Genomic DNA, 23,572 nt, shown 5'->3' with positions numbered 1-23,572 from the left:
GCGCACTGTCTTGGTGCGGAATTGTTATTTTAGTAAAATAAATATGACTGCGAGAGATCTTGATATGCCTTCATCGAATGTGTGCAACGTGCAATTTCATAAAGTAGGCGCAAGGCGCATTGTGAAATGAGGAAACGTTTGTTTCGCTCTATATGAATGTGCGTTCGGGGCTCTTCGTGCGTTGATCCAATGTTGTGTCACCAGGTAAGGAGCAGTGCTTCCTGTACGAAGCTCCACCGGACGGCTTCAGCTCGAAAAAGTAAAGTTCAAGCATGTGCCACTTTAGTATTTAGACCTTGCAGGAAAACTGCGTGTAGAGGCGAAACGCGCGAAAGTGGTGAATGGGCGACATTAAGAATAAAGGCAAATAGTTTTTACAAACATCGCATAGAGAATACCCGACTCATCCCATACATGAAATATGGCGAAAACACCTGATTTCGAGTCATTCCCCCATTCCCGGGCCTTTATTCCTGCACTTTAAGAGCACAAATACATGGGTGACTGCACGTTATCGAAAAAACTTGGCCTCACCCGAGGCGATGGTACGCCTCGTACACAGAGGTGGCCTGGAAGCGTTTTGGGGTCGAGCTTAGAAGCGTTTGGGTGCAAACTGTTTGGTGCGGGTCATTCATTCCTTCCAAATGAATGACAGAGGGCCACGGAACAGGCTCCCAGCCAGATGATTTTAGATGCTCCCAGAATGCCTTCTACTCGCACTCAAGACAAATGCGTGGGTGGAAAGGCTGTTTTCAGTTGTTCAGAAGACGGCATTTTCTAGTTTCAAGTTCATGGTTTCTTAGCTCCTCAGCGTGATCCTTTCGTGCATTCTGCCGGCGCAAGCAACGGACTCCCTTGTTATTGCTTTTGGCCGCCGCTCGTCGCATTTACAAGCTCGAGCACCGAAAGAAAGTATGTGCTGTTAGTGTGTGGGGGAGGGTTAAAAACCGTCACAAGCTTTACCCCATAATATTCAGTTAGCGCGAAAATAACCAACGTTAAACTAACTGCGCAGCATCGTTTGCTCCGACAGGCCTTTCGCTAACTGCGTCAGAACGCCTAGTGCGACCAGCGTGTCTTAACGTACCCCATAAAAAGTACCAAAATAAGTTGCAATAACGCTGGGGCCCAAAGAAAGCGTCGCAAATAAGTGCCAGTAAGATTCAGTACACACCAAACTAACTGCGTCACCGCGGCCGAGCTGCTTTTCACTAACTGCGTCACAACGCCGGGCGTGGCCACCATGCGTAAAAAGTACCCAAAAAGTGACGACATTTAGTGTACAAAAATGGACTACTGCGCTAGTTGGTTTAATTGCATATTTGTGCGCTTTTACAGTTTCAATGTAACGAAATTAGTTTCAATAATGTTGGGGATCACGGAAAGCGCCACAAGCTTGTCCCAGTAAGATTCAGTACACGCGAAACAAACTACGTCATCAAGGCCGAGCAGCTTTTCGTTAACTGCGTCACAACGCCACATGCGGCGAGCGGGCTCAAAAAGTACTGAAATAAGTTACAATAATCTTGGGGCCAATGGAAGGCGTCGCAAATATGGCCCAGTACGATTTAGTACACGCCAAATTAAATGCACGAGGACGACCGAGCCGCTTTATGCGAACAATTTGCATTGCAGTTGCGTATTATTACACCAGATCGCACGCCATGTAGCAAATGCACAGGTAGCGATACAAGGCAGTTAAAGGTTTCAGGAAAAAAATGTTCAAGTAGACGTACATAAGAATGCTATAAAAATATATATATTGTTTATCTGATTAAATCAAGCTGGCTAGGTGACTATGCCACCGCCGCGTTTCAAAGGGGATGCAATCAATCATCATCAGCATCGTATCGTGTCACTTGTCCAATCAAGCTGGCTTGGTGACAATGTCTCCGGCGCGTTTCAAAAGGGATGTCAATAAATCATCCTCCATGATCATTAGCATCGTATTAGCACTTGCCTTGCGATGTGAGATGCGCGCCCTGTAGCGTCTATACGCGCACCCTCTGTGTTGCAGTTGCGTATTATTACACCAGGCGGCATTCCATGTAGCAGTTGCACAAAGTACATAGAGAAATCTTGAGGAAAAGAATTCCAGGTTATGAAGATGTATTAATATTGATGTAAGGAAAGGCATGTATGGCATACCTAATTAATTCAAGCAGAGAGAGAGAGAGAGAGCGAGAGAAACAACTTTATTGAGCCGAGCTCGACATCTTCTTAGACGCCGTCGATGGAAGTGGTTCCCTCTTCACGGGACCCAGATATGCTTCCCTAGCCGCCTGGCTCCTGGAGATCAGGACGAGCTGGTCTTCCAGGGCGGGGCTGGTTAGCAAGGTCTCCCATCGCTTCAAGCAGACCAGGTGACTGTCATCATCCCGTTTCAAAGAGAACGCCATTAAATCATCACTACCATCATTGGCACCCTATCGTGCCACTTGAAACGCAGTTTGGGCTGCGATTGACGTCCCGTGAATGTACTTTGCCCCTGTGGGACTCGACCGTTTTCACGAAGTGTCGTTTGCGTTCGTTGTCTCCGGAAAAACAGATGCACCTACCGCCTGGGTTACCACGACGTGAACAGACCATGCTGTGCCGTCTGTGGCTAGGCGTTGCGTTTGCGAACTCATACGCTTTTCTTATTGGAATGGGCAACAACCCCACGTGCGACACATGTGTTTGGACGTACTATATTAAACTTATTTTTGCAAATTGTCGGAGTGCTTAAAACCTGCTTCCCCTCCGCTGCGGGTCGGCCGGGCATTGTACTATCTTCGGGGTCGGCTTACCGTATGGGGGCTAAATTCTCGATCTACACGACTCGATAGACGAACGGAACTTTTTCTATACCTTAGCCATATACAGCTTCGCTGTAGAAACACAGCCGGGTCGCCGAGTAGGCGAGCGCTAACACGCGCAGCCGGCCTCGCTCACTTCGATGGCAAGCCTGGCGTATGACGCCTGCATCTGGCGCGTAATACGCTTGTTGCTAGATGACGCAACAAAAACCAGACGCGAAGTATAAGTTAATTCATACGCAAAGCTTTTTTTTTTATTTTCGCGGGAATGAACACAGAAATAAAGCGTTATCTGTTACCACAATTTCACATTCATTTTTTTTTCCGATGCCTGCGTCAGCTAACGGCAGAAGTGAATGGCAGCATGACGTATTTTCTGTTGCGAGTGTTCACCGAGTGTCTGCTCTTGAATTTATTTCTCTTTGTCACGACAGCGAAGCTGTTAATGAAGCGCTCGAAACATAATATGCCAATTTTCATGGTTTTCTGAACAATACATAGGACTCACGAACTGTATATTTCGAGAACGTATGGCGAATGTTAGGGGGCAATGTGCAGGTAAATTTCGAAGAGGGTAAGTCTACTAGGGACTTAACAAAACTTGCTAAAACCTCGTTTTGGCTCATTTATAGGAGTTACATGAAATGCTTCAAAACTTCCTCCACTTGCCTAAGACGACGAAGAACGGGAGAGAATTAATATTTTCAAGAAATGTGGGTTGACAGGTACCGGTACGGTTGACAGGTACCGAAGTCAGAAGTGTGTAGGTCCATTTTGTACTTTGAAAACATTTACTCCATATTCGGCCTAACCCAAACAAGAGATGGAAGAAAATAGATAAAGGCGAAGTAAAAAGAGGGAGGTTAACCAGAGGCTATCTCCGGTTGGCTACCCTAATTTTATGCATTATAGAAGGCATGCAGCTATATTTGCCCGGAATCCTCGGTTACTACTACAAGGCATGGTGTTTATATTTCAGTGAAGTAGGAATAACTTGTTAGGTGATGAACAACAAATATTTATGCTGTGGAGGTTTATTGTAGAACCTTCGTGAACATTTACGCATTCAAGCGTCTCAGACAGACACGCTGCCATTGTCCGCGACTATTCTCAGGGTGACACAATAACTAAACAAGTCAAAAACTTCAAATTCTATGAATATAGGGGAGATGTTATGTGTACTGCGTGAAGAAAATTTTGTGTGGCTTGAACAGAGGCACTGAAAATAGTTATCGAAATCTAGTTTTCTCGCTGTTTCCATGCGAGGTACGAGAATGGTATTTGGTTTTCTCGGTGTTGTCGTTAAACTACAAAAGCTACCTCGTTTATATTTGACAATATTCAGAGGCAGGGCATGCGTAGTGTGTACGCAAAGTTCATAATGTATTGGCAGTATTCATGGTTTTTGCAATAAGTCACGTATACACGTGCTCAGCAGCATTATCATCGAGTATTGTAGAAGCGGCACCAAATTTTGCTAGCTGCCCTAGCGTAACTACCATTGCCAACAAGATTAGGTTCAGCAAGCTTGGTAGCAACGCAATGTCAAATTTGTGTGCTTTGTTAAACGCATACGATATCAGATACAGGCTTTGTAAAAAAAGCTCCATTAGCTATTGTTTGAAAGTGTCACGCTGCCATTTTCAGCTATGTTTTTCAATGTTCCGAGAGAAATATGCGTCACACAAAATTTAATTTGTGCAGAAATGTGGTTATTCCAACCCTTTGTTGCATGGCGTCCATTACAGTGAACAATTTTTACCTACTTTTGTAGCAAGCTTATTGCTTCCGAGAAGCATGTGTGCATAACGTCAAGTTCAGTAGAGAACAGGCGTGTTTATAGGAGCCCTAGACAGCGCCACCAACCGCGGTTTTCCCCCCAACTCAGCTTCAAAGATGGCGTCCTGTTTTTCCGGTGGGAAAGTCGCTCCTTCCACACACTTTCACTTATAACTACTGTGCCATCGTGGTTTGGTGCGTATAGTTGCCTACAAAGAATAGAAGAAGCCTTTCGGAGGCAAAAACTGTGAACATTGTGCTTAAGTGAAGCCAAGTTCGTTCTTCGGAACACGTTTTCTCAAGTGCCTGCTGTAATGAATACCATGCACGACAGGAACAACCCATGTGTGGAAGCAATTTCTGGCTGTCCTCACTCCTTCCACTTTTAATTTGATTACTTTTGATATTTTGCCTGATATTTTCGTGCAATAACACTTTGTTTATTTTATTAATCAGAGAACTAACAGGAAGAAACAACTGATTGAGCTACCAGCCGCTCCTGTCGCAACAAAACCAGGGACATCTGTCGCAGCAAGTTTAGCTGCCGGCGACGTGCATTATGACAAAGTCATTTTTCTCGTCAGAGATACTGTACAGAACAAATATGTCAAATGTTGGTTGGCAAGTGCAAAGTGGCGTAGCATAGCCAGAAAAAGAAAAGGGGGGGGGGGGTGCACACTGGGCACGTGGTACACCCCTGCCTTTACCTCCCGAATTTCTGCGTATCGGGATAGGTGGCATAAAGTGACGTGCCACAACACTCGGCCGCCCAACCACCCCCTCTCTGGTCAAGTTAGCGGGCCCCCTCCTTAACAAATTCCTGTCGACGCCACCGCAAGGTGTGCATGCACCGCCAAAGTGACTGTTTTTTTCGTATCCCTTAACGCAAGCTAACGTGCGCCACGTGATGTTCACTGTAGTAGACATTCGGTATCTTGTGAAATAAACATTTGAAAACAGAAAAGAATCATTTTCTTTGCTTCTTAAATGCATATTGACAGCAAACTAAAAATAATGTGAAATAATGTTTCCTCGCGCAACACAGTGTTAACGGCATTTTGTCTTGAAATTTTAAGGTTCCTGGCTTTTTGGGCGCGTTGCAAATTATTATTGGACCTTCTATTCTTCGCTATTCCGTTTCTCCCGTGCCATCACGAAATATAAAAGCCACCTTGTTCATTTTTTGAAGAAGTGAGGAGGAGGTTATGAGTAATGTGTATGTACAGGTCGAAGTGTGTAAGTTAATTACTGCTTTTGCAGCAAATTACGTGTACAAGTGATACGGGGCGTAATGAGCATGTTTTACGAGTGGCGAAAAATTTATCCCGCTGCCCTAGCATGACTAGAGCTGCCACAAAGACCAAATTTAGCAAACATGTGCAGATTCTTTGGCAAAGTTCTGTTTTAAGTGAAGTTCCTGCGGATTAAATGCAGCTTTTACAAGAAGAAAAAAAAATTTTGAACGAGTACTCGAAAGTGTCGCCGCTACCATTTTTACCTACGTTTTCCAATGTCCGGAGGTAACACCTCGTTACGCAAAGTTTACATTTTGCAGGTATCAGGAAACGTCAAAATCGCGCATGCATTCTATTAGGCGCGATGAACTCGGGACGTGTGCCTTTGTGTCTTTTATTTCGCACCATTATATAGCTAATAAAGTTAAGCGCTTTGACAAATTGGTGTGTTTCTGTATGTCGATATATGTTTAAATCGTTTCAACGCACGAGCTACCACGAATGAAGTAGGCCGCTATCTGGCTGAAGCCAGGTTAGTCCAGGTCAGTGGCGTGGTGGGGACACCTTTGTCTTGGCTTAAACGGCAGGCATCGATTCCCCGACACTGGTGACTAATCTCAAGAAGAGCGCAAAGATAACGCCTGAGCCTTGCTGCCGAGGTGAGATGAAGGGTAACGAACGTCTACAATACCCTTTGCTTTCCCGGATTGGGTTCAAAGGATTAGAAACAGTCACCCCTTCGGCTTGATACGGGCAAACCGGGTGCCGTAATCTCGGGCGATGACGTAGCTTTAGTGGAATGGAATTATGCGGAAAACCTCTAGAAAAATCCCTCTCCCCGCAAAAAAAAAAAAACCATTTCAACATGTGCATTACAAACGTGCGTTCACTTGGGCTAATTGGTATGAACGTTAAGCTCAGCTAAATATACTAACATTACAAGACGCGCGTACGTAGTTTTTATAGTTGAGACAAAGTGACTGCTTGGGGCGTATTCGCTTTCGGACGAAAATAAGAGGTGAACCGTAGAGAGATAAGCTGTACAAAAAGTAACTGTCCGGTTGGCTGCATTCCAGCATTCAAACGTGTGCATAATGTGCACTTTAGCATTAAAGAACAAGTCCATAATGTATCTTTATTTCTTTGTTTATTTGCTTATTAGATTTCATACGTTTGCTCTCAATTTAAGTACAGTTCACTCCAGCTTAGGGCACCGAGCTTTTCCTTCCTTTCCAGAATTATAGACGCCGCTTTTGAATCCTCAGTTTCCCTCAATTGCTGTTTTCGATGTGGCTTCACCATATAAACATAAGTACTGCGGGTAAAGCCACATTACGGTCAAAAATGCACTGCGTTTGCTGCCAGCAGTATAGCGGCTTCTTCGATACATTTTATTCAACGTGAGCAATTAAGCGCCTACTAAGGGTGAAGGGTCGTACATTCATTACGATGAAGTTTGCTCTGCACATACGTAATGAAGTAGAAATGCATGCTTGATCCGGCAACAGCGAAGTTCACGCCCACATATATGTTCGCAAGTTATTGCGGACATTTCGTTTAAAGAATTAATGTTAAGTTATAATTTATTCACTCAGTTTAACGCATTTCAAGCAGAATGCTCTTCTCCACCTTTAGGTGAAAACAGTAATGGGCAGTAATTATAGGTGATTAAATTGTTGCCGGCTATGTTTCAGGCATTCGGGCAAGGCAAGAGTGTGCGAATCACCTATCTTTCACTTGCCCATTTTCCACTTCCATGGCCTGCTGTAACACAGCCCGTTACATGCCAGATTGTGGGCCACGTATTTAAAGGAAGCAGAGACAGGGGATGTTTGAGTTTACACAATCTTTAAACGTGGCTAGGTATCATACACTGTTCAGTCCTTCCTGTATATTCACACGCGAAGAAAGTTTTACAGAATGAGTGGAAATCTTGTAAAGGCCTTTTAGTGTGCTCAGTATTTTAACTATCTTTTGCTTATTTTGAATCGGGTACAATGCACGGACAAATGTTTAGTTGCTCACATATGAAAGTAGTAGTTTCAAATGTCTCAGTAGAAGCCGCAAATTACCACAGCTGTTCTATCTCTAGAAAGGGAAGAAATAGCGTTATTTTTTAACACCATTGGTGCTTATACCGCACATGTACGCCAGTCTACAACAAAGATACACATTAAAAATGTCACCATAAGACCATAAACCGCACTAATTGATACACTCTGAGTTGTAACCTTCTGTTTTAGATATTTTATCGCTTTCACTTGTGGTTTGTATGTACTATTTTAGTTATAAGATGACAAATCTCTCAATCCTGCTTTTTTATTCTTAGTTTCCTGCTTAACTTTCAATTTTGTCTGTTGCTGTGAAGCGATCTATACTCTCCCCACCACGGCATAATCAGCTTCACTGTCAGTTTCCTCCATTCCTGCTTGTCCTTACATATATGTGTGTGTGTTCCTGTTCAGCTGTGATAAGGATACATCTCCTTCCGCAGACACTTGGCAGCCCTTGCATTTTACGATCAGAAAACCCATTCGCGTACCAAGTTTATTTACTTATGGTACCAAGTTATTGAAAAACTTTCCTTCGGTTCTGCAAAATTGCTCTTTGGTATTGTGCTTTCGCTTGCAAAACCTGATAGTTAGGCCTCGGAAGCCATGCAAACTTCGAGCAAAATGATGGTGACTAACTCTCCGTATGGAAACCTCCGGATCAGTCGTATTGTTTCAGGTGTTCGTGGGTGCAGAAAACTTTCGTAACGGCCTCCGTATCATGCGTATAATTGCCATGTTGTCACGCACACATAAGCGACCATACGAAACCCTGAGTACGGCGCGTACCTGCAATCAGTTTGCCGTCATCCGTGAGGCAGACCCGAGCAAATTATAGAGCACAACGCCAAGCGTTCGCGTCACACCTCATGATTCCGGCCTCTTCTCAGCGCGGTACATTCGTGACAGTCAGATGAAGCCTTCCAATTTGCGTCCAGCATCGCAACGGCGTGCGGAAACGCGGGCTAAGCTCATCGCATGACTGTCATCCCCGCCACTGGTCGTTCGCGCCGTGACGCGAGCAAGGGTCTATTTAGTCGCGCTAACAATCAGGAAGTTTGTTTGGGCCATACTTCTAATGATCCGAGAAACGTAATGCCAGAAGTAACGCCCTCATTCTTCAACATGAGTGCAATTACACCTAAGCATTGGGAGACAGGAAAGATGAGCCGGAAAACTCTTTGCAGCGGTCGAGCTAGCTGGTATGAAACAAACGTTAATAAACAATGGTCCTACACTACATCACTGGTCGTCTAAGGTTGGTCGTGCTACCTCTACATGCCGGGCTGAGTGCAAAGAAGTGGTCAGTCAATAGCACTTCATCTGGTCCTAAAAGTGCTTCTGTTCTGAGAGAAGAACACTCCACTGGACAGCGCGAGAACAGCAGTTCCTCACGAGCATGAGGAACATTTAATTTTTTTTCCAGAACGTCCGCTGCTGGTGCGCAAACAGGTGTGGTGCATTTTACTGACACCACTTCCGACATTGAATTTTCAATAATACATATGTCACAGATCGGGCTTGTTGGTATTCTATGAGCAAACTTCTTAGCGTCCCTGTCTCTACTGTTGTTTCCGTGTGAAAAAGTTTGAATTAATCGAATTATAGCGACACACGCTCACGACACGGAAAAAGACACTCAGGTGGAGTACTATTGAGAAATCAGGCCAACCCCGGGGGAAGCAACGTCACCACCACCACCAGTATCACATGCTGACTTTGTGTTAATGCTTACGCGGTATCCACTCGCAGACGCTACTACGTCCTACGCTTCTCAAATTGTTCATTAAAACCAGTGGTTTCCGACACATATATACATCCACATGCATACATGACGGACTGCATGTATTGACAGATGCACACACACACACTACTATATATATATATATATATATATATATATATATATATATATATATATATATATATATATATATATATATATATATATATATATATCAGCTGCAATAGCAGAAAGTGTGCAAATGGGAGCGGTTATTGCTGCAATTCTTTTTCATAAGGAATTCGCGTACACCGGAATTCTTGATATCTGTAAAGCCACCTTGCGCGTCGGTTAATTCATTTAGTATGAATGGCAGTGCAGCATTTTCCGTCCGTAGTTAGTCCGGTAAAACCAAATGTTTCGCAACGGTGGGGATATGGCGATTAGATTAAGCTTAACGACGCAAGACTAGGAAAGCTGTCTCGGTGCTTTTTAGCTCCAATTAGTACATATGCACCAGCATTTAGTGATATAAATTATGTATATTCACAATACCAAACTGAACGAACAGATTCCCTGTTTTGTGTCCATAAGGTAGTTCATAGATTATCCGAAGTAACCGTTTTTGTATGATCGATATTTTCTGTAGGTTTCATTTCGTGATCATGGCCCACACAAGTGTACAGAGTGGTCCACTGTTAAAGGGAACACCTGAGCTTGTGGCCTCAGTTCCGCGCCACCGCCAGCCGGCGGCTGCAACGAGATTGGCGCGGGCGCAGTAAGCGCTGACGGGCGGTGCTCTTTCGTCGTCTGCTACCTTCTACTGCCGCGCTAGATAGACATAGCAACAAGAAAAACAACTCGAACTACTAGTGTCACCTACGTATTCGAATAAATGCTAAAAATTATAGTTGCTTTATCTTGTAACAGATAGTGCTGCCTGCTCTTTTTTTGGGAGGGGGGGGGGGGGGGGCTACGTATGTCCCTCTGCGCTCTTGAGCTAGCTTTCGTCCGTGGTTGCAGTTGGGACATATATGTCCCAGTGACCAACAAAGCGTTAACGTGCACCTAAACCTACGTACGCGGGTTTTTTGGAATTTTTCCCCTATCGAAACGCGGTCGCCGTGGCCGTAATTTGAACACGCAATTTTGTGCTCGGCAGCCCAAAACCATAGCCCCTAGGTAACCCCGGCATGTTTAGAAGTTTGTTTTAATTTTAGGGGCAAAATGACTTCTGTGGGGCAGCAGAAGGCCTACTACTCGGGATGTTTTTTTAAAAAAGGTATGTATGGCTGGCGTGGCCTTCCCATTGCATGTTTTCTGAACAGTACACCTCAACCGATTTAAACGATGGTACTATCTCAATAGCATCTGATTGATTTACACCATTTGCAGAGACCGTAATTGGTTTATTTTAGGATGAAGAGGATACCTTTACATTTCGATACATACACACAAAGCAAGTTGGCATGGGACCATTTTTTCTAGTTTTCACAGTAGATAATTCGCTTGACTTAATACTTTATTATTATAGTTCTCACTGGAAACAAATATACTAGTGTCGTCTACGTTTATTATAAATCGGGCGACTGTATCAATGGTTAGGACGTCATTAGCGTAGATATTAAAAATTAGCGGCCCGAGGATACTGCCTTGAGGCACAACGCAGGCAACACGACGTAAAGACGACCTAAACTAATTCATTTAAACGTAAACTGCGCCCGCGATGACTAGTAAGACTTAATGATGAGCAAATCATGACCACTTATCTCGTACAGTTGTAACTTTTAAAAGAGGATATCGTGATTTATGCGATCAAATGCTTTTGTGTAATCTACAAAGATCCCTAAGACAGTTTTCCTTTGTTCAATATACCATATTATGTATTCTTTTTGATGAAGCAGGACAAGTTGAGTCGAGAGATTTTTCATAAAGCCATATGTGAGTCACTAATTATATCGTGGGCTTGAGAAAATGTCGAAGAATTGCTTTTTCGAGACCCTCACAAAAACAGGACGAATAGTAATAGGCCGATAACTTGAGAAGTCATTTACATCGCCTTTCTCTGTGCAGAACAGTTACCGATTGCTCGTTAACGGTTGCTTAAGACTTGTGCCAAAAAAGGAAATATTGGCGTGCTCGGCGCACAAGTTAATTTTGCTGATAAATTGGGCATTTACTATATCATTGATACAGACCAGGTGTTTCAGCGAATCCTTTTAAATTTTTTTTTCTTGCCTGGGGCAAATAGCACAATTCTAGTCCTTGAGCTGGTCTACTCGAAGAAGCGGACATTACTTACACACACAAAATAAATGTAAATGCGTGATGAACTGATAAATAAAAGCTCACTAATTATGTTTTTAACGAATTACCTTATGGCACATATTGCAATTTACTAATTCTTGCCTGGGAGTTCGCAAGGCGAGTCCACTTGGAACGAATTCTCAAGGTTACACCAATTCGGAAATGTTAATTCCCGATCTTTCTCGTAGAAATGCATTGGCGTTGCAGTTACTTTTGTGCTTCAACGCACAAAACGACGTTTTGTTAAGAAACTAAATGGAACGACAGTCATATTTAGCCGAAGTCTGACGGCGCTTATCTCATAAACGGTGTCATCCACATAATTCTTTTCAAGTTGGTATGCCTTGCAATCTCAGCCGCCAGAATTTGTCAGTTGCAATATGTGCCTTTAAATATTCAGTTAAAAATTTCATTAGTGAATTCTTCATAACTAGTCGATCATGCATTTCAATTATTTGGGAAAGTAAGGTCCGCCTCTTCAAGTAGACCATCTCACGGACTATAATTGCGCTATCGGCCACAGGTAACTTTTAAAAATTTCTGAAAGTGTTCGCTTAAACACCCTGCATTATTAAAAAGGATCTCAGGATGAGCCCATGTGGAACTCCGTACATAATGAAGCTGCTGCTAAATTTATAACTGTGCAAGGAAGTGAATTGCAGGCGGAATGAAATGTAACTACCCTATGTTGTGTAATTCAAATTACACACATGAACAGACCCTGCCACTCTGAGATTCCCTATATCTGAGGGAGCTATCCTTATTCAGTTAAGTGCGTAGCTATACGGAGCCTTTGGTTCGCAGCTGTTTGGTAAAGGATTTATGCTTTAAAGCATTTTTACACTTGACTATTTAAGTATATTGCATTCAGATAATGTTGGTTTATTAGGTTCCCGTTCATTTGTTTTGTGTAAAACAGGCACATTTAATTGTTTTCGTTGTTTAGTAGGACAACGTCCAAGCACTTAGCTGCCAAACGTGTCTAAATAATGTCATTCGAGGTTAACTTCAAACGTGCTCTCTTTGCATAATATTTAAATCCAGTTTTTCTGTAAATCGTTGTTTAGACCCCAGCTGAAGAGATACTTGCTGTGGTAAATGCTGCATGCCTTTTTAGGCTCGATGGCTTGCTTTAAAGTTCTTGCCTGTGGATTACTCAACTCTGAGGCAAAATTTCTACTGTACTTAACGTCGCGACTGAACTAATAGATGGTACTACCAACGACATTTCAGCAATTTCATTTTCTCTGTATATTTGCAGTGTTCCTATACCGTGTGTTCCAGCTAAAGTAAGCCAAGCTGTTAGAAATAAAGCAGTATAATGTGCAACAGGCACGCTGAGCCACTCGGTGTGGTCATTTTTTCGGGAAGAGTGTGTACGCTGCACAAGAAGCGGCACCGGACTGGGCATCTTTGTAGGACGCCTGCCAGCATTGCCTGACTCTTGAATGTGGTTTCAGCCACCATAAAATTTATCTAGCGCTTTGTTTTTCCGAATGTTCTGATCTCATGTAATAAAAGAAAAAAGTGTGCGGTAGCTCAGTGATTAGACTTATCGACTTTCAAACGCACATGGCTTCAATGACGTGCGCTCAACACCCAGTGGAGGTGGTTGTGGAGAACGCTTCTTTTTCTTCACGCTGTGGCAGTGGGGTTGCCGGGGATGACAAGCAGGCTTCTCGACGGCAAAAGCTCTCATTTTGTGTTGTCGATAACGACGCAGGTTGTGTCGTCAGCATAGTCAACGGTCAAGACATTCTCAATTTCGAGCACTTCGGTGCCTTCGCAGTATCCCAGTAAAGAAAACTAAGTTTTGGGTCATAATTCCTAGCACGTCACTTGCTTCGACGTGCTGCACTCTGCAGTACATCTACCGAATAATCCAGAAAATCTCTTCAAGGCGTCATGCGACGGGGTGGTTGTCGAGAAAGCAACAGTCGTCCTCCCCAAGTCCGCAGTGCGCATCGATAAGAAGGACGCGCGCAAAGTTTCGTCAACTGGATCGGCGCTTCGTCCCGCTTACTTTGCTTTTGAGCGCAGCTCAAACGAATGTGCCCCATCTTGAACCTTTGCTTGGAAGTCACCCGCTGCGAGCACGTTAGCCGAATGACTGTGAAGGGCTGGTCTCCGCAATGCCAGGGCGTGACTCACCCCACGCTTCCAGCGAACCCTCGATTCCGCCTCCTAATTTTCTTCCACAACGTCGTCGGAAATAAACCCATTTCGGGCACTGCCTGCGTGCACCATGCAAGAATAAACGTGCCAGCAGCTTGGGTCATTACGGTTCCCAACACCCGCGTTGGACAGGGATCGAAGTCTGGGGAGGGTCATGTCTTCTCGCAGCGCGTGATCTCATTCTTGTCCCGGTGCCCTCCTTGAGGAGGGTATTGAGCAGCCTTCGCGGAGACAGACTCGGGGAGTGCTGGCTGTGGGGCCGTCGCTGTTAGAAGTAGTTTTCTAGGAAAGAAGGTCGATCGATTATTATCATAATTATAATTTATTTATTTCAAAATTTATTTATTTTTTATTCGAGTTAAGAATGCCTCGCTCCAAAGTGGAAAGGCAGGTTTACGACCTCAAGGGCAAGACAGGCAAGCAAGATATTAGACGTACCACGACGAAAGACGCTACGAGTGTGTTGTCAGTACTGGGAATTACGAAAATAATAGCGCAGCATGCTCCTTATGCATGTATAGGCAATGCATCGCCTCCATAAGACTCTTGCTCGTATTTCAGGTATAGAAACGCATACGTCTTCGTTATTTCCTTGTTGATCACGAAGAGAACGACAAATTTACACATGCTGGTACGTTCCACAGTAAAAGAGCGAGTTATTCGAAAGAAAAATGCGATTGCTCCTATCTTGCTTAAATGAAAGCACGTATGCTTTACTTGAGCATCATGGCAGAAATATAAAACATGCTGCGTCTGTGCTGTTCTGATCATGGAATTTATACTGAACCGAAATTTAAAGGCGGAGTCTAAAATTTCTGACGCCGAAAAAGTTTCAGTATGTTGAAATACAGCCGTACTACATCAGAACAGTGATTATAAACTGAAGAGAATATTCTTTCTATAATGCTCTACAGAAAAAAGTAAAAGCATTGCTTTGTCTTTTCCATATGTTCTTTAATTCCAATTATCTTCACATGACCGACCTGTTCAAATAATATTCATGGTTACCTATGGAAGGTGTTTTAATTAATACCAGTGTTCCGTTATTGCTGTTCCCTTACTTTGGTCTGTCTATGTCAAAATATTCACTTTGACTTCTAGTTTGTTTAGGTATACCACCAATAAAACGTAATATTATGACAACCACCAGCAGCTGCGCCGTGCACTATCGAACCGGAGGCCATCGGATTACTATCGACAACCTCGGGTTCTTTAGCATGCGCCTAAACGGTGAGAGTGAATGGAAGTCTTCGTATTCAGCGCTTGTCGGATCGCGTCCTCACCAGTTGGTAATCGAAGCCATCGTTTCGCGATCAGAAGCAGAGCGTCATAATCACGCAGCGACTGCGCGGAGAGCCAAAGAAGCATCAATCAGAAGTCGCTGATTTGCTAATTTATAAAACGATCACATATTTGTCTCGCGTGACTTGGAACTCTGTACGGAGTACATATCCACGAAGGTACAATGTTAACAGTGGCATGGGCTCTTAGCTACGCTACGGGAAAACGTTCGGAGATGGGGAAACTACAGCTTGCAATGGCTCGCCTTTTCTGTGTTTCAAGCACACGTGCAAAATTGCACTCGCAAAGACTCGGCGCACTGTGCCGCAGCACTCGCGAATGAACATCCATTGTGGCAAAAAAAAAAAGAAAACATTCAATCAGGGGAGTGAGCCCCACTGGCGACGGACCAACCTTCCATCTTGTCGGCGCAATCGTAGTTCATACAATGGAAGCGAGCTAAATGGGCCGTGTGCGCCAGGCACGTGCGCGCGGTTTGCTCGAACCCATGAGCAATACGAATGGCTGCAATCCGGCTTTGAAAAACAGTGGCCGGGCGCGTTGTCCACTGACAGGTCTTTGTTTTGGACGCCACGCCCGTGAAACGCTCATTTCTACTCGGTGCGCAGACAGCCTGTATTTATATTCCCACCACTCTCTTTCCCTCACTCCCTCTCTCTCTCCTCGTGGCGTATAAGACCAAGAGGTGTCGCGAGGCTTTGCCCATTTCATTAGTGGGTGGCCATAAATCTTCGCTTTTTTATGGCTTTTCTGTCGTTGTTTTTCTCCTCCGCGGCAGCAAAGGTGGCGCTCCTTTCTGCTCGTTTCCCGAACGCTTCGATCGTGAGGGGGACGGGGAGAGGAGTTCACAGGCCGCTGGTTCCCATGATAAGTGGGTTTCTAACGCGGATTGTTCTTTTCCTTTATTATTGCTTCACGGTGGTATGCACGCCTCTCAGAGGCAGCAAATCTTAATGCCTGGAAATCACGCAGCAAGCCTTGAAACGTTATGCCATGAACTGTTGAAGGAAAGGCCGGAAATATCGTTACTACCTGTATCTAATATTCATGAGAAGCACCTACTTTTGATGCCTTTCTTCTGGTCTGCAACACCATGGCCACATTCCTTCATGAAATAAATGATATCTTGAATGTCTTCATGCGCATTTCCTTGGTGCGGCCTGATTTGCTCTTGCCTCTAACTTCACGCACCACCAACACCGTTGGTGCGTTTTTCGCTGCCTATTGTACGTTTCCCAAAACAACTTGGTAATCATGGTACCACGCACGGAACGCGTAGCAAGACGGAGTGCGCAAGTTTTTAGGGTACTAAGGGTTTTAGGGTATTTTAGAGTTATCTTTTAAATCTGTTGATCATGAAATTAGGCACTAGTAAAGAGGAAATGGCATGTTCCTTTAATTATTCTTGGCCAGGTAGTGAACGTTAATGGGCCACTTAATTTCACTTGATATTCTTTTCTCGTTTTTGTTTTTTTTTCTTGATTTTATTTTTATTTTATTTTTATTTTTTGCCGAGCTAGCTCTCATGGTTTTTAGACACGGACAGATAAAAGTGCGCCTAGTGAGTAGACTTACACTTTACCTTACAGTGATAGACACTTTATATGGCAACACGCCGGTTTACAGTACAACACCTGTGCGACGGATGCCTGTGCAGCGAAATGACCTGTATATAATGATGGGTCGATAATGTCCCGGGCAAATCCCACCTTTTACATGTATTGTGAACGCCTCTGCGACGAATTCGTCTGTACAACGAAGAAAGTTAGGTATCCCCGACGGCTGATTTGTTGCTTCACAGCAAATGTGGTGTAGCGATACTAACACCGCCGTTCCCGTACGGCACCAAGGTGCCCTCAGGATAAGCGCTAATGGTACGACGGCTGACGACTACGTCTCATTTGATTACGTGATGATGTATTCTTAAATAAGGACCGACGACGTCTTGAAAGCCATCTAAGGTGGAAAGTACGCTCATGTCAACGCAGTCAACAATGATGGGTCCTTTAAACCAACCAATAATTCCGACGGCCAGGGACGGGATGGCGTCATTCCACGAAGTGCGCTTCTAATCTGCGTAGTTCCTCCGTTTCGACGTGCGGCCTTTTCTGCGCCTCGGTGGGATATAGTTTGGCTGCAGCCGCACATTCTATCAGAGGAAGTGTGCAAAAAAAAATTAACCTCCCATTTCACTAAGTGTCTCTCGAATTCCTGTTAAATAAGCTCTCTTTTGTAGAACGTGCTTAGCCTGCTTCTACTGTGAGCGGTAGGGTGTGCGACCTTTAAAACGAAGTTACCTGTATAACGAAAGATCTTGGAGGTCCCGAGAACTTCGTTATAGAAGCTTTTGACTTTATGCTCCTCTGATACCCATAACTGTACATTCTATCGCACGTGTACTCAAAAAGTCTTCCAAAGCACCGTCGTGTAAAATGTTAGCCAAGTAAAAATGAACTAGTTGTATCTTGCTAACACATGGGACTTATTGTATAGATTTCAGAACCTTCTCACTTCAAATCTAACTATATGCTGCTGTTAAAACGTTGTTGTGAAGAAGTCAGAACACATTTGGATAACTTCACACCTACCACGACAGATGACGATAGTCGGAAGGGGTGTCCGATATAGCGAAAGAGACGCAGATAATTCCTAGGGAGGCTTGCTTAGCGGTATACCTAGTATGGTACTCTATATGGCTGTGATGAATTGTAATTAAGTGTACAGTGCGTGTCACACACACATACACACACACGCGCGCACGCACACATACCAAACACAAACTACTCGACAACATGCAACAACAAACTAAAGTAATTGATTGAGACCAGCGCTTTTAAGGCAGGTTCCCTTGCGCGAGACGCACATCGGCACGCGCTGTAGCTTCAGATCCTGACAGCTTTTCATGAGCATTCAGTGGCATCTGGACTGCCCTTTCTAATGTGAACAGCCTGCGACTGCAGATTAAGTCAACTAGGTACTCTCGTACGTTGCCTAGAGAACGAGGTGGTCATCCTAGCCATTTATTTTTAAATAGGAAGTAGTCAGTACTTTCAACCTTTAGTCAAAGGCTGTATGAACGCACCCGATCCCGCCGGTTAAGGCCACATTGCATGCGAAATTCGCACTTTGGATGATCAGCGGGAATAGGTTCGCACTGCTGTTCTCAGTCCGTTCCGAGTGCGCGCTACGCTTGCCACGAAAAACAAAAGCTGATCCGTCAGTCTTAGAGAAAGGTGTGGGGAGTTACTGTGTAGTCTGCTGCGCTGAACCAGCAGCGTAGCCTGCATGTACAAGCGCCGACAAAAGTGGTATACTCCACGCAGCGGGAGCCGGAGCAGCGGCACACTGCATCGCGACGCCATCTACAGGCGGCATCTGGGATCGAGACAGCCAATGGGTGCCCTTAATTATCGGCAGACATGATCCCAGATGCTGCCTGTAGATGGCGTTGCGACGCAGTTTGCCGTTGATCCGGCTCCCGCTGCGTGGAGTATACCACTTTTGTGGGCGCCTGTACATTGCCCATCACACCGGAGTGAGAGGGCAACTACCGCAGAGCTGCACTGTGCTGCAGATAGCTGCACAGCGCAGCACAGTCAGTACAATCTGCAGCACAGCGCTGCTCTGCGGTAGGTTCGACTTCCCCCTCTGGCGCCATGTTGTAGCCAGGAGGGAAGAGTGAGAGGGTCAGACGAGTAGTCATAAAAACAAATGATTTAATAGTGTCTCTCCGGCGTGCTCTATCTGAAGAAGAAGAAAGTCACGCGCGGCCAGATCACCAATCACGCACGGTCACGGGGAACAATTTCACCAATTTTATTTGATGGCAGCACCGTCAAGTTATTGTTACGTGGCGACTATACGGATAACCGGGCAGCACGTGAACCCCGCAAAAATCATTTCACAGTTCTCGTTCAATCCACAGAACGTGTTCCAAAGAAGCGTTGAAGCGCCTTACATATAATAACACGGAAGTTCCAGAGTACAACGTGACCTTCCGGCGAGAACAGCGTGAACGTCCCCTCCAGTGCTTCCCTATTCACTGCTCCGTATAAGCGCCGGGAGCCGCGCCACTCACGGCGGCGCTGGCGTCGCTACGGCGGCGGCAGCAGCGAACGACCGCCCTGCCCCTGCCCCGCTCCGCTCTCCGGTGGAGACCGCGCGGTACGCTCGCAGGAGGTTGACTCCATGTGGCGGGCGCTGACGCGGCATGTGCGCGCGTACACACCGCTCCTCGTTCTCAGTGCGTACCGGACGTAGAAGCAACGCGTGGTGCGTGTGGCGGTGCATGCTAGGCCGATCGCCTGGTCTCGAGCGACGGCGCCGACGACGACGATCCTGCTCCTTCGCGCCGGTCGGCGGGACCAACAGGGGAACGCGACCAGTATTACTTGGCGAGCGCCGTTGGATTACGATGCACTGGGAATAATTATTCCGCCAGTGTTGCTCGTCGGAACCGTAGCATGATCGCCGCGCCATGGCACACCACTGTGATCACCGCCCGAGGCGGCTCGTCCCTCGGATAACGGATTTTCGGATTATTTCCACCCTCCTTCTCGTCCTCCTCGCCTGCACCGCGGACACCTCCGATGCACGTGAGTAGCGCTGAGTAGTGTTTATGTTGTCGGGCTTGACACGTGTATTTGTTTGCGCGAGTTTCGTTGGTGTGTGCGTGTTTCTATGCATGTCCACTTTGTGTCTCTGTATACGCGCTGTGCGCGTACGCGTGGTATTTGCAAGACGCATATACTCATGATTGAAATAATACCATCAGGATACATGTGCGACCGTCATGGTGAGATACTAAACGGCTGAATGAATTAATGTCACGAATAGTACGTCGTATCAGGTGCTGCTGTTCATTCTTAGCTGGTCTTTAGTGCGGAAAATAAGAACTAAAATTAGCTGTTATATCTAAAAACATTACATGTATACGAAATAGTTGAATATGCTGATGAATATTAACATGCTCCCGCCTAGTCGCCGTGACTAATAATAACCCTTCAGGCTAATCGAAGAAGTGATGTTTCTTTTTTTTTTTTCTCCTAGCAATTGTATGCAAGAACGAATGTAACTATCTTATGAAACGACAAGTTTACAAGAATCAGAAGCGCCCTTTCCATTTGCTCTTCGCAATATTAGAATATAACGCTTTATCCATTAAAACTAAATTTCTATCAGTAAATTTCGGCGTTACATATTTCGTTTCGTTATAGTTATTATTAGCCTTAAGCTCGCAGTTCTACCCCTCTTGTAACATGAACGCCCTGAGCGTGCAAAGCGCAACGGAGTGGACAGAATGATCATTGCGCGCACTGCTGCCCGCTGTCACATCATGGTAATAGTTCATGTTAAGAATTACATGTGGCTGAAAGACTGCCGTAGTTGTATCGAGAGAGCAGGGGCCGTATAACGTAAAACTATTCCAATATGTTTTTATTCCAATCTCCTGACGTCAAATTTGCGTAACTGCTGACGCAAGGATCGGGCGGTCACCCGCAGGGTTGTCTGAACAGACCAATCAAACGCTGCCCTCGTTCGTAGGAGGTCACTTAGTTTGCTTGAAAAACGAATAACACTGCCTACACTAAGAGGCTTGTCTTATCTAATTGGCTGACAAGAGGCGAGGAGCATGCACAAGTGGAGAGGGATTTGATGGGGCCGAGCCACTGCACTGAAAATCGATAACTGGATGAAGAGGGTGATGCCGGCGTCTGCGATTGCTCCGCTTTCCCTTACTTGGCTTGAGGTGGCTGGTCGAAAATAGCGGCAGTATGCAACGGAAAGTTAAGATTGCAACTAAGACGGATCCTCATCAAAGAAAAGTTGGCAAAGCGAGGTCATAAATGTGCCGAAAGCGCTCGAGAACGTTACACGGCCACGCAAAAGGTTTTATTGTACGCAAATAAACCCATGCTCTCCGGCAGGTGCGAGTCGCCAGTGCCTGAGCGATCGGTGGCAGCCATCTTTTATTCCTTTCGGAACGGGGCAGCCTGAGGTTATTCAGAAGAAAATGCAGTTTTGTTTGGCATATTAATGCATCATTATCGCGCACACATCACTTTGACGCGTGAGTTTTTGCGGTTTTGTGACGTCGCGTGACAGGTAGGTGAAGTGGGTGCAGCCCAGAAACTTTTCACCAACAGCCGAGGGCTAATGGCGAAGAGGGTTCGAATCAGAAATAACTATTTTTCTTTCGTTCGACCAAATCATGCATAATCAGTGTGTACACGTTATATCAGATGGGGAGCTATCACGGTTTTCGTGACGTCGCGTGACAGGCAGGTTTAGTGGGGGTGGTCCAAAAAAGTTTTGACCGATCGTGGAGGGCTGATTGCAGAATTGTAATAGAAAACTTTGGAATAGTTTTGCGTTATAGCGCCCCAGAATGCGCTAGCAGCAATGGCCCTTGATGTTCGGCTGCCTGTGCGCCTCGCTCACCGAGATCGTGGCCAGAAAACAAGTCTCCTCGAGAACGGAATCTGTCCCCTGAAGGCTCTTAGCCGCACCTTCGCGCGTAGCGCGCGGGATATTCTGTACGCAAATCGGTCGTGATTGGCGCTAAACAAGCAGCTAACAGAGTATTTGTCTCCATAAAGTAGTCTCGGCGTCCGAGGCGGTCCACGAACGGAGCACATATGTATACAGGGCATCACGCCCTGTCGCTTTCATTGAGAGAACGAGGGCTCTTTTGTGTGCACAATTTATACAAAGATGAGCGAAAAAAATGCACGAAACATTATTTCGCATTTTAAATTCACTGAGAATCATGAGCAAAAGTATTAGCTGCAGCGCATGCGTACACTCCAAATCAGCGTTTTGGCAAGAATGAGAAACCCCCCACCTCTATCCCCCCACCAAAAGAAAAAAATAGAAATCAGGAGACTCTTGTGGCGACTTGGGGTACCTCCCTGCGCCCTTTCATTGCAAAGTTTGCTGTCATGGTTTGCGACGTTAGTCATCGGTGGCTCGACCAATTTTTCGGGTTAACTTGTGCCATTCCTATGACTGGGGAGGAGAAAAAAATGGCAAGCGTTGCTCAAGTGTTCTCGTCAGACGAGGTCATCAGCTTGGAACAACTCTCTACACAGCCGCGACCAACCAATGATAAGACTGTAAATGGCGCGCCCGCAAAGAGTCGGCGGTCGTCTTTTCCCTGACTCCGTCGAGAAAAGAATAATGTGAAGTCATATATACCTCTTAACAAAAAGAGCGAAAAAGTGACATCCTGTAATTTCGCGCAATTACCTTTCTGCTTTTTTTTTTCGACGACATTACACATGCAACTATTCCTCGGAACGCACGAGGTGTACACGTCTCCTGAACAACTGGTGCCGTGTTCTTAAAACAGCGGAGCGAATTGAGCGCACGGATTGGAAGTGACACGTTACTACTGATAAACGCGTTGCTTTGCACAAGATCAATACAGAAACGACTTTGCAACGGACACACACCACACAGAGCACAAAAGAACAACTGTTTGTATAGAGTTTACCTTCTATGCGCTGTTTGTCCAGTCGCGTTCTGATGTCGTTCGTGTACTGGTTTTGTGCAAATAAGCGCATAATTCAGAAACAATGCAAAACCGACTGGCCCCAATTACAGCTTTACTAATTGGCACAAGCCTGTCCGTATCTCGTAACTGTACCGGTGACAGCGGGGATCGTGGATGAGACGCCGTTCTTTTGTGCTCAGTCCAGCGATGTGAATGCGCCCGTTGCACCCGAGCTTCGGAGTTAAGCTGCGGGCTCTCGCTCGCTCTAAACGTTGTTGCCGCAGCGCAGTCGCAAGCGCCCACATTGATGTCGCAGAGAGGTACAAATAGGCGAAGCTGTCGAAACTAGGAGGGGAAAGGGAGCGAAGCGGGGCCAGAGCAATACGCAACTTCCACCAAACCTACAAAATGGACTCGGGGAGCTCACTTTCCCTCAGTCCAGTCAGGCATCATAGACTCGCCGCCGCAGCTCTAAAAAGCACAATCCCCATTCCGCTCCCGATTAACGCCGTTGTGCCTATATAGGGCACGACACGGACAAGCCTACCATGCTTGCGTGGTCCATGGGTTCGCACACTTTATAACCCTGTTGCTGGCACTATCGAATGCGCTCGCTGCCATATGTATAGTCCAGTATCCTGCACAAATTTTCGCCAGCGTTTAGCGTGGATTGCATACCACGATGTGTCATCCGGGACGCTTCACTC

The sequence above is a fragment of the Dermacentor variabilis genome, chromosome 5 (assembly GCF_050947875.1).
Source record: "Dermacentor variabilis isolate Ectoservices chromosome 5, ASM5094787v1, whole genome shotgun sequence".
Lineage (NCBI taxonomy): Eukaryota > Metazoa > Arthropoda > Arachnida > Ixodida > Ixodidae > Dermacentor > Dermacentor variabilis.
The sequence above is the reverse complement of the archived record's forward strand: the minus strand, read 5'-3'. Positions refer to the sequence as shown.